We start from the raw sequence: 11814 nt of genomic DNA on the forward strand, positions 1-11814 counted from the left end.
ATCTAGAAGTGGGGAATTACAACACAGGCCCATGGGCTTGGATAACACATCATAAAAAGGGAGGTCATGAATTAAGCAACCATAAATTTTTTTGCCGTCATTTTTTTTTTCTTCTTATGAAAACATCTACTTTGAGGCTAAGGACTAACAGCATTGACTATGTCACATAAGAATTTTCTGCGCTCAGGTAGGAGGCCAAGGTGTCTGTCAGTGCTCGAAGGACAAGGGCCGTTCCCTTGACTTGTCGATGTCCAATGTTTGGGTATAGTCCCATGGCGACTGAATTGAGTATGGTGTGATTAAAAAACAGGGAATGTAGGCTTTTAGGCTTCCACTCTGCATCCCTCTGCCTTTCCAACAGAGAGAAGCACAGGCCCAGTAATTAGAAAAGGGTAGATAACTGGGATTCTGTTTTCAGAGGTTTGAGCAAAAATCCTGGAAAACTCTGAGCAACCCAACAACGATAAATATTTTGTGCTTTAGCTTGTGTACCGTCGAGGCTGAAATTATCACAAGTAAGAGTTAGCCACCATTGGAAGATATTTACTAATTGTAAAAAATGTTTATATATTCATAAATTAAGCTTTAAATGGCTTATGGGTATCCTACATACATGTTGTCTTCCTTTAGTTTATATGCTAATTTTTAATAACTTCTTGAGCATTTTAATAAAATTTTCCATCTCTGTAAGAAATGTTTAATTGAGTGGGAAAACATATGACAGTTATAGGTAATTATTACCAGAGGAAAGTCACTATCTGGGCCACAGCCCACAATGCAGATATCATTATTCATCAGAGGTGAATTATTTGTGTGGAGGTAAGTCTCTGTTGTGTGCAGATTCCCTTTACAATCAGGTAGTAAGCATGAGAGGGTGTGAATATTTCCCATGGCTGGGTTACCAGCAATGCCCACTTACTGCTTCTCGGTAGATGGTTAACATCTAATTTGTTCCTTTATCAGCTTTTGAAGTTATCAGGGAATAAACACTCATGTCTCACGTGTATGGTCACAACCAACTAACCAGAGAGCATAGTTTTTCTCCAGACAGAGTCCGAGCTTGCAAGGTGAAGGTACAGTGACTCAACATGGTGTTTTAGACACATGGGAACAAAATTCATCCATCCACTCAAAAGATTAGACTTTCGTTTGAGCTGACCAGTCTCACTAAAAGGCAAAACAAGACAAAGGGAAAGAGAAGCCCCAGAATGGTTGGCAGGTAAACCTCACCTCCTATTCCTCCATTTCAAAGGTGATCTGGAATAACAACAATGGATCACGGATGTGCCGAAGATTGAGAATCAGAGAGCTTCAGTTGTCTTTGCCTGTGTTTGTGCTGCTGGAATTCTGCCTGTCCAAGGTCTGACAGGATATAGGATGCTGCATCCCATAATAGGTGGAGCAGTCTTGGTGTGGTCAGACCCTGGCCTGCTCACCTGGCTCCCAGGTCAAGACTCTTACTGCAGCATACAGTTTACCTTAGCAGGCCAATGTCTTCCACTAGTTCACCTCAGGAGGTTGCCTGTGCTAACTTCCTCAGACCGTCTGTCTACACAGGCCCTTCTGGACATTTACTTCTGTTCTGTGGACACTGCCTTTTCCTGTGGCTGCTTCCTCCGTGTGATTTTGGCTCCTCTGAGATGCCATACAGGCTGCCATTTTCTCTCAACAGTCCTCAGTTTACTCCGTTATTTTTCTTCAGCGTCTGCGCGCACTCTCTGGCTTGCCCATGATCTCCAAACTGGTTTTAGTGCCTGCATCCATTGTCCACGACCCTTCTCCTATCACTCTGATTGTCTTGAAATGCTGGTGATGACGCTTTTCCGTCCAAGAGGTTGGAGGTGAAGGTCCAGGAGCAGGGAGACCTGGAGGGTGGTATTAGCCCTCACGCGGGACAGGGTGGTCACTTAATTTTTCTGATTCCCCATTTACTTCCACTAAAATGAGGAGGTTCCTTCTGGCTCAGAATTTCTCTGCACTTATAGAAGGGGATTAGGGAAATGTGCAGTGTGATTGTGGCATTGGGAAAAATCGAACCTAACAAATGAGCCAGTCACTTAGTAGAAGAAAGCAGAGGTTTATTTGACCGCCGGCCCGCACCACAAAAAACACAGGATCTGGGGATTAGAGAGGCTTGGTGGCCCTCCTGACCCAGGAGCAAGCCAGTGGTTTATTGCACTGGTTAAAGCTGGTCTGGTTAAATAGGATTCAATTGCACTTTGACACAAACTCTTCTCTGCTTTCCCCAACACACTACCGGGTTTTAAAGATCTGTTTCTCAGATGTCTAGAATGTTTCCATTCCACCATAATGGAAAATAATCGTGACTTTTCTTTTAAACAAAAACCACTGTGGTGTAGATACAGGAAGCGAACAAAAAGCACACCCTGTTTTGCATGGCTGACATGGTGTATGTGAGGCATCAGACACTGCCCACTGTAAACATATGAAAGCCGAGTCAGTTCTGTTAGGCCCGGGCTATGATCGATTGCGCGCTAGGAGTTGTAAAGCAAGTGTCACTCTGGAACCATGGTTTATTAACAGTTTTATTTTCCCGAGACAACTTTCCTCCTAGCAAGCCGGAAAAGTGCGACACTCAACTTGGGGAGGACGAAGTGTGGACTCAGCTGGGGGAGGAGGCTCTCAGCAAAGTTACTTTCGTAGAGTCCACACAAAACGTATTTGGGCCTGGCAGGAACATATGCTTATCCCAACCTCCAAAATGTTATTTTGATTAAAGGGCAGCAGAAAAGAGCCCACAAAAATTCGGAGCTGCCCTTCTTTCTTTGGTGGGTTGCTTTCTGAGAGGAGATACGTGGGTGGGTGGGTGGGAAGTTGATTTTTGTCTCCTGTTCTTTCCTAACAGGATATTAAAAGTGTTTAAGAACCTCATCTTTTCAAGGGCCTTTTTAAAAAATTTTTATTTATTAATGTATTTTTTTTTACTGTGATGGGGGTAAAGAAGGGCTCAGAAGCGCCCTTGTTCCCAGCTCCCCGCTCTCCCAGATCTCTGCTCCTTGGGCCTTCCAGCCACCTCCTCTCTTCGGTCCTGAAAGCGAATGCCCAATGTATCCCCAAATCTGGATCTCACGTAGTAGATGCGAAGGCACGAGGTCTGCAGGTGCATTTGAATCACGCAGCACCCTGTGCAGCCGGCCAGCTAGTGCGGGATGGGGCGCGGAGGCGCGCGGACGCCGTGGGCTGCAGGGCAGCAGTGAAGCGGTTAAGCCGCAGCCGGCGGGCGAGCGGGCGGGCGGGCGAGCGGGCAGGGCGGAGGCGCGGAGGAGCTGCGCCCGCGGCAGCCCCAGCGGCAGCTGCGGCGAGAGGCGCGGGGAGCGAGCGGGCCGCGCCCAGAGACCCGCAGAGAAAGGGCAGCGCCGCCGCCGGCTGCCGGCCTCGGCGCGGTTAATCACGCGCTCCCCTCTCGCTGCTGATTTGCGAGAGCAGATTAATCAGAGAGCGCGGCTTGATGAAATTTGCTGTTATTGTGCCCATTTTTAGCAACATCTTTTATTATCTTCATTATTCATTTACAGGGGACCGGCATCAATTATGCAAATGAGTTCACAGACTTTGCAGATTACTTCATTTGCCGCTATTGTTTGTGGAAATTTAATTATTAAATATTATTAAGCTTGCGTTTTCTTCAATTTTCCAAGGCTTAGTTTCATTTGATTTTTCCTCCAGCTGCTCGTCGCTCCTTTCGGTGCCAAAACAGTTCCTCATCAAAGCGGCTCTGGCATGTGAAGACCAAATAAAATCTCCTCAATTTAATAATTTTGATGTTAGTCCCTTGTTCTCAGCTGCTTGCTCAAAGCAATGCAGGGAGGAGCGCAGAGCACATTCAGTTTAATGAGCAGAAATTGAATTCAAGTTTGTTCGGAATTGACTTCAATTAAGCAGAGTCTTAATGATAAATTAATCTCTTTTCTTTATTCCCTAGAATTTGTTTTTCAAAGTAGGAAATTGGACTACATTGAAAGACCAAATAAAGAATACCAATTTTAACTAGATCATGGAGCTGATAGCAAAATTTAATTCTTTATAGTAAGGTACTTGGACAAATAGCATTCTTTCTGTGGCGTATATTATAATTTATATTCATTGTTACCACTTACACATCCGTGGCGTGGATAAAATGGCAGTTGAATTAAATATAGGCTTCTAATAGACTTCAGAGTTTTAATCTTTATTAAGAAACTCTAATTGAATGCATAATTAGCTTTTCAGACTTTGGGAAATTTGGTTTATATCTGGGTGAACTGAAAACATTGATCAGGAATTTTAAGGCGATTCTCTTAGAGTGAGGTTTTTTTTTGGAAGAGAAATGATCTGGCATGTTTAAAAATGGCATTTCAAAACCGAATGGCAAGAAGTGGTGGGGCGAGGAGTTGGGTTCATCCTGTGTTGTTAGGGACAGACCTCCGGGGCTTCCTTGGAACCAGAGCCAATACTGGCAATTTCAAGTTCCTTTTATTAAAATCGCTAATGTTCCTTCAGGCCACCAAATCCATTATCCCTGTGCAGACCCCCCTGAACATCAAACTCACAGCGGCTCGGGGATTTTAATGAGGAGGTCCATATTGATTGTTTGTCTACACTTGTTTGGCTTCCCCCTCCACTGTCAAAAATGTACCTGACTTTTTTTTTTCCTTTCACCTGAATCATGGATCATCTTTTTTTGGAACATGTGGAGAATAATCCTCCATGCTCCAGCCCGCAAAGCGCTCTATCTACATATGCCAAATGTTATTATTGCAGCTCCTTCAGGAGTGACCTTAAGAGAGAGATTGTTTGTTCCAAAGAACTTCAAGCTGTTCGCTGTGGTCTATTCATAGTCACAGATTTAAAATCCATCAGTGATGGGAAATACATCCAGGCTATGTGCTGTGTCACAGAGCCCACAGGTTCCCTCTCCATGCCCCCTGCTCCTTCCAAATATTCATTTTATTACTCTCGGACACTCAGACACAGTGTGTGCAAATTCGACTTTGCTGTGAATTTTAAATGGAATGAAATGTGATAGAGGTTATCTTCCTCGTGTGACAGTATTGTATCCTTACTTCTGGTGCTGTCCACACTCTACTCCATCTACTGTAAGAATTAAAGATTTATATAGTAATAGAATTTTAAAACTGAACGTCCTTTTTAAGAAAATCACCTAGCCCATTGCCCATGGTTTATAGATGAGGAAACTGAGTCCCGTAAATGTCACACAATTTTCCCAAGGCCACAGATTCAGCTAGAGGTAGTGTCGGGACAAATATGTACAGATAAGTTAATTTCTAGACCAAAGAGTCCCCAGACCCTCCCCCACACTTTTCAGGGCTGCTTATAAGTTGTATAGTGACAGCTTTGAGTAAATGGAAACCAGCTTTAAAAAGACAGGAATTAATTTATTGTCTTGTTCAAACTGGGAAATATATTGATTAAAGTGCATAAAAGCACACACAAATGCAGTAAGCTTATTTATCTGGGCCTAGACAGTTGGGGAGCCTAAATAATGGTATCATTTTTGTGCTTTCCTTCTTAGTGAGAGAGAACCAAATGAAAAGTTAATAGGTTAGTGAGGTTTTTGTTTTTTTGTTATTTTATTTTATTTTTTTTTAAGCAAAATCACTCCAGACACATTGCTACATTTTAGGGTCTGTATGAACTGAGTCATGGATTTTGTAGTGGGGTTTGGCAACATTTTAGGTATCATATACCCAGTAATTTTTAATTCCATCTCTTTAGAAATGGTGTAACTCCAGCCTTCTCTCATGTGGGTGCAATCATTTATTTGGTTAGCCTGACTACTGGGCAGTTTGCCAGATTTTGAAACTGGAAAAGCGGTAAGCTTAGGAAGGAGGTCACAATCAAGCCCGGATGAGACTAGAAAGGTGTGAATGTTTACAGTGTGAAATGAGGGTTTAGCGTGTGTGAAGGTAGGGGTGGGCAGGGGCCAGTGATTGTGAACAACCCCTCTTGTCGGTTCCTCCCATCCATCGTCTTGGATGATGTTATTAGGTGGAGGATGTCTGTGGTATGGGATGGGTGGGCACAGGGAGATTTTTACAAGGTAGAGTGTGGCAAGGCTCTGCAAGAGAGTATGAGCTTGGCTGATGCTGTGAGCAGGAGCTCTAGGGTCAGGACCATTTCTGTCCAAGGTTAAGGACCGCATTTATCTTTGTTGTCTGGGTTTGTCGGCAGATGTCTAAGCAGCTTTAACCGCCATGCAGATGTTACTGGGAAGGCGTGCTCATTTTCAGCTCCTGTTAACTAGTTTCTTAGAACACCAGCAGTGTATAGTTATAGCATAATAAATCAGGCTAGAGGGACTTGGAGGGTAGCTGGGGAAAGTGACATGGGAGGAGGGACGGAAGGAAGAAAGAAGACCGGGCATTGGTGAGGGCAGGAGGCAGGTATGAGACGTATGGTTTATTTATGCTTGGGTTATGTCTAGTTTATGATGTCTCTTCCAAGAACTTCACCCCTCGGGCTCTTAAAAATCATCTGTGTATCTTGTGGTCTTGAGGAAGGTCTAGAATCTCACAAGTTCTTCCTTGGCGACACTGCAGAAGGAGCGAGCATCTGTGGTGTCGATGTTTGTAAGGATTGTTCTGAGAACTCAGAACCTCATTCTACCAAGGCAGATAAAAATCTCATTTCATTCTGTTAGAAGATTATACCAAACTTAGGTGAGTCTTAGGTGAGTTAACTTAGGTCAGTTAACCATATCACCGTATCACGGTGCACCGAACTTCCTCTTGATTGCAAATCAATCAGCTACTGAGTCCCATCGCTTATTTGCTGACCTATAAAATGGTTTTAGATTTTCTGTGCCATAAAAGTAACATGAACATAAAAATAGCGCTTTAAAAAAGGCATTTCATATAAGTCCAATAATAGTTTCTTCTAAATTTAGATTTAAAATTCAGGCCAGATTACATAACCCAGGGAAACAAAAGAGGGAAAGCCTAAGGATTGGAGCAAGCCTTGGTACAGACAACACCATAGATGCTCTGTTTACTGCCCACAGCCCACACTTCAGAAGACGCTGAGGTAAGGAGCCACTCAAACTTCACCTGAAGGTGAAAGGTGGCTCCTCCCTTCTACACCTGTCACCTTAAGCTGACTGAAAACATGAGCTCAGAAGTATCCGGAGTTGGCGTGTGGGGTGTCTGCCACTGAGGCTATTCACAGCTGAGATGGCCCATCAATCTGGCACAGTGTCAGGCTTCAGCAGACTGATGCTGGGGACACAGACAATGCATTCCCTCAGTGCCTCTCTCCTCAGAAATTCAGTCACTGTCTTGCCTGGCTTGACCAGTACACATTTTCTGCTTCATTTAGCAACGTAATAAACCCAAATCAGTCTACTGGGTCTGTTTGCCCTCGTGTTTGCATCTCTTGGAAGTTGAGTTTGAATCAACTGTCCCTCCTGTTCTGCCTAATCAATCAGGATCTCACCTCTGTGTCTGTGTGATGACGTTGAAGTAAGATCTCTTCCGTAAAGTCAAAGTTGCAAACCCTGGTGGTTGGCATAACCGGATGTGCAGTGGACAGAAACCAACTCTTTCTATGTAGTGCACTGTGTGAAGGCTCCTGGGGGCTACAGAGCTGGTAAGGATGCTCGTTCTGCTCTTAGTTTGTAGTTGAAGTTGTCAAGGTGACAGAAGTAAGTGTGCTCAGTAAGTATGTGATAGAAGAAGGCACAGGGCTCCAAGTAAAGGGACTCCATGTGTCATGTAAGCTGGTGGGAATGATGTGGACAATACATCAGCTGGAGTGATCAAGTCCCAGACGGAAGTGATAGTGTAGTGGGGGAACCTGGAGCATATGGACCCTTTCTTCAGAGTGGGAGCTGCCTGCTTTGTGTGATCTCATTCATTAGAACCTGCCCTGGCCTTGTTGAGCCAACTGGGCCACCTTTCTGAAGCTCAGTCTATGAGAGGTGTGGTCTGTGTTGCACACAGCCAGCGCAGGATCTGGGAGGAGCACCATCACAATTTTTACCCAGTGTGTGTAGAAGTTAGGCCTGGTTCTTCCCAGTCCTATGCTCTGAGAAATGAGAGTCAGACTTAAAATACATTCACAAATACCTTGGCCATGTACTAGCCTCTTCTATGACTAGACCATAATTTCACATAGCCCTTTTATTCTCTTCTCTATTCTACCACATGACTGAGTTAGGTACCATGCTGTTGGCTCACATCTTCCTATGTGAATTTTCCTGTGTCTCCCTTTATCCCAGAATTCTTTTTTTCTTCTTTTTTCTTTTTCTTTTTTTTGTTCAAGACAGGGTTTCTCTGTGTAGTCCTGGCTGCCCTGGAATTCACTCTGAAGACAGGCTGGCCTCAATCCCAGAATTCTTTCTCCCTCCCTGATGTCCCACCTTCTATTCTATTGTTTCCTATAGGCCATAGTTTTCTTAACTGACAGGTGAGGCAACCATACAATATACAAGATATTCTCTTTCTGTGTATGTGTGTGTGTGTGTGTGTGTGTGTGTGTTTGTGTGCGTGCGCACGCTTGGATTTGAGAGGGGAAAAAAATCTGTCCTCTAAGTGTTGCCTCCTATAATTTCTCCTCTCAGTGGGTCCAGAAGGAGCCAGTCTCTCAAGAGATCAGCAGAGACTCAGAGGTCAGGATGTGCCCTTTGGATGAAGCTTGTTCAAGCCCTGCCCCTTGTGTGTGTGTGAGTGTGCATGTCTGCTTCTCTCTGTGTGGACGCCTGGCCCTTGTGTGTGTGAGTGTGTGAGTGTGTGTGTCAGCTTCTCTCTGTGTGTTTGCACTGTCGGGTTTGCTCTGTCTTCATTTCCCTACAAGACAACCATCAGGAGAAGATCTGGGGGAGAAAAGGAAACCTACTTCTTTCCTTTGTAACTTTTTCACCAGCCTATACTGTTTACACACTAAAGACTCCGGCAACTATTAAGAACACAATACATTTTTGATGAACACATGTTAAAAACAATCAAACAAAAGGAAAAGAAAGAAAGAGAACCTGATTAGCAGAGGTTCTTAAAACTTTGGTATTTTGGGGCTGGTGAAATGGCTCAGCTGGTAAGAGAACCAACTGCTCTTTCAAAGATCCTGAGTTCAAATCCCAGCAAACATATAGATCTGATGCCCTCTTCTGGTGTGTCTGAACACAGCTACTACTACTACTACTACTACTACTACTACTACTACTACTACTACTACTACTACTACTACAAAAAAACTTTGGTACTCTTTTTACTGTTGGTTTTGTAAGGAGCATGAATTTGATTCTGCCCTCCACTGTCAATGGCTAATGGTCTTCAAATAAAGAGGGATATCACACATAAGAAAATAAAAATTATCCTAACTTGATTTCCTTCTGGGCATGGAAAGAGTGTTCTACGAGAGCTAATTTTGACTAAGTGAATAACAACAGGGAACCCAAATGTGCTTACATTAGACTCCCACACAAAACTGAGACAGACTTGTAAAGAAGAAAAACTGAGTCCTGTGTGGAAGCTCACACCTCTGATCCCAGCACTCAGGGGGCCAAGGCAGGAGGATCACTGAAAGTCTGAGGCCAGCCTGGACTGGATAGTGAGTCCTAGGCCAGCCTGGACTGGATAGTGAGTCCTACACCAGCCTGTGATACATAGTGAAACTCCATGTTAAAATAACAATAAAAGACCGAGATGAGTGGAGAAGAATAGACTAGAGGATGTAGTCCAAAAGCAGACGGGAGAAGAATAGACAGAGAAGCCGTGGGGAGAAGGCCACACTAGGAACGGCAAGCTCGGAGCTCACGGCTGACCAATCTATCCTCAGGGATCATTTCTGCAGTGGTTCTCGCAGCACTGATACCACATCATAGTTCCTGAAAATCCTCATTAACCACTGTTTATAGCTGTCTAAGCTCTGCTTGCCTTTGGATTTCCAAGGCCTTGGTTCCTAATAGGATAGATAATCATAGCAGCCCATCACAAGGGAATAATTATTCACAGAGAGTGTTATCTCCAGCATGAATCTGGCCTTAAGAATGAAGAGGTTTATAGAAATTGCTTCCATTCAGTAGGGCGATTTGATTTTTCCCCCCTCTCTCTATCATTTCACTGTGCCTCTGATTAGCTAAACAACCCCCTTTCGTTCGTTCGCAGAGTTGCTCTTTAGAAATAATCCATGCTGCTTGGTGTGGATTAACCAGGAAAACTGCTCCCAAGCCACAAGGGCAGCTGCTCTGGATTCCAGCACAGAAAACCCACAGGAAGAGGGCTGGATGTAGGTGCCCTGCAGAAGATGTACTTTAAGGCAGGTTATTAGATTTTAGTTTACTTTAGATTTCTTTTATTTTATTTTTGTTTGTTTGTTTTTAAGATTATTCCGAGGGCTGGCAAGGTAACTAAGTCCGTATACTTGCTGTGCAAGCCTGAGGGCCCAATCCGCAGTACCACACGTAAGAGGCTGCGCAGCACGATGACATGTGGTTATTATAACCTCAGTTTGGGGCGCTAGGTGGGCAGACACAGAGAGATTCTTGGGGCTTGGTGGCCAGCTGATCTAGCTTAAATGGCAAGCTCCAGGCTGGTGAGATCAAGAATCAAGGTGCTTAGCTTGAGGAGGACCACACTGGAGGAAGTTTACCTTGGACCTTGACCTCCCTACGCCCGTGCATGTACATTTGAGCGCTCACCAACGCATACAGAGCACACTGTAATGGGAACGAGGAGGAGGGAGAATAACACCGAGAAATTCTGAACTTTTTGTTAGAGTTCATGAATTTTTAGGAGCGTTGAGGTTTTAATGCTGCTTTGAAATGGAGAATGGAAGCACCGGGGAGCTTCCTGTTTGTTCTGTTTGGTTTCAGTTCCATGAAGAGGTTTCTGCTCTGGGGACCTTCTCCCACCACAGCTTACCATTCTGTTTTAGTCAGCTTCTGAATGTCATAACCAAAGATGTTTACTGTCCTTCCGTGGAATGAAAAAAGAAAAGAAAAGAACAGAAGAAGGGATTCTTCTGTTTACTTCTCAGGTAAGAGGGAGGACTGTCAATATCTTTTTTTCCCTCTCTCTCTCTTTTAAAGTCGTCCCTCTTATTTAGCACTGTCCTTCATAATACAAATTGCAAACAAGGCAAAGTGCCAATGTTGGAAGTAATTTCAATTAAAATTCCCCGGGCTTTTCAGGGGCGACATACGAGTCGGCCTCAACGCATTGTCCTTGAGTCTGAGCACAGCTTACCTGGAAAGCTTCAGAGGGGGACAAGTAATTTTAGTGTCACCTATCTCCACTCCCCACCCCTGACTGCCCCAAGCAATAAATAAAGCAATGGCTGCCCTCTCCACTGAAGAGGAGGCTCAGTGATCGTTTGTCTGGAAAAGCTGGTAATGGACTATTAAATAGTTGTTTGTGAAATCATTGCACAGGATGGTGTTTACTTGCCTCTGCAGAAGTATCGCTGTTTACCCAGTTCTGGATAAAGAGCAGATCGTTTGACAAGGCCCCAGAGTAAATAGCATCTCTCCCAATATTCCCCTTCTGTGTCTGGTCCAGGACTTTGCCTGTTGGGCAGGCTGTTATGGAATGAGACGGGGCGGGGGTGGGGTGGACGGGAGGGCCCTAGGGAAGAGTGGATGAGTCCCATGCACCAAGATGACATAGCCAAGGCTCACTGTTGTGTCCAAAGGTATCTCTTATGGCCTCTTGCTATGACATTTAGAAACCACACAGTTGTTATATTCCAGTTTTTGTTATGGCTGCTGATAAACTCAAGGATTGCTTAGAAGGGGTGATGTGGAGCTGACATCTATCACTGACTTGTTAAGTAAAACTGAACAGATCTTGAGTACTTTGT

At 44.3% G+C, this 11814-nt stretch overlaps 1 long non-coding RNA gene across 1 annotated transcript; it reads left to right on the plus strand.

The window, feature by feature from the left end:
• Window positions 1-1714: 1714 nt before the first annotated feature.
• Window positions 1715-3653, plus strand: LOC116094366. The gene is made up of 2 exons (XR_004120066.1): window positions 1715-1841; window positions 3537-3653. It is a non-coding gene; the product is annotated as an uncharacterized LOC116094366 (long non-coding RNA).
• The last annotated feature ends 8161 nt before the right edge of the window (window positions 3654-11814 follow it).

Source organism: Mastomys coucha, unplaced genomic scaffold (assembly GCF_008632895.1).
Source record: "Mastomys coucha isolate ucsf_1 unplaced genomic scaffold, UCSF_Mcou_1 pScaffold16, whole genome shotgun sequence".
NCBI classification, from domain to species: Eukaryota; Metazoa; Chordata; class Mammalia; order Rodentia; family Muridae; genus Mastomys; species Mastomys coucha.